Source organism: Lottia gigantea (genome assembly GCF_000327385.1).
Source record: "Lottia gigantea unplaced genomic scaffold LOTGIsca_3, whole genome shotgun sequence".
Taxonomy (NCBI): Eukaryota; Metazoa; Mollusca; class Gastropoda; family Lottiidae; genus Lottia; species Lottia gigantea.
This window is the reverse complement of record NW_008708986.1, coordinates 5,731,803-5,732,020: the sequence shown is the minus strand read 5'-3', so window position 1 is coordinate 5,732,020 and position 218 is coordinate 5,731,803.

Here is a 218-nt window from a genome sequence, read left to right as displayed (position 1 = left end):
ATCCACTGCATGCAGCAGCTAACAAAGGCTAACAATTATAATGCTCTTAACAGATAACAAAGGCTAACAATGGGCCACAGGTAGCACGGGGGTATTGTATCTTGGGCATTGCCTGTACCAAGGTACTCTCTAGTAGGCCACGGGAAGAATCAGGCTATTAATATTGAAACTCTTGTAGTAGTAATAGTAGATCATTTAACTGGTCCATTGGCTGTAAC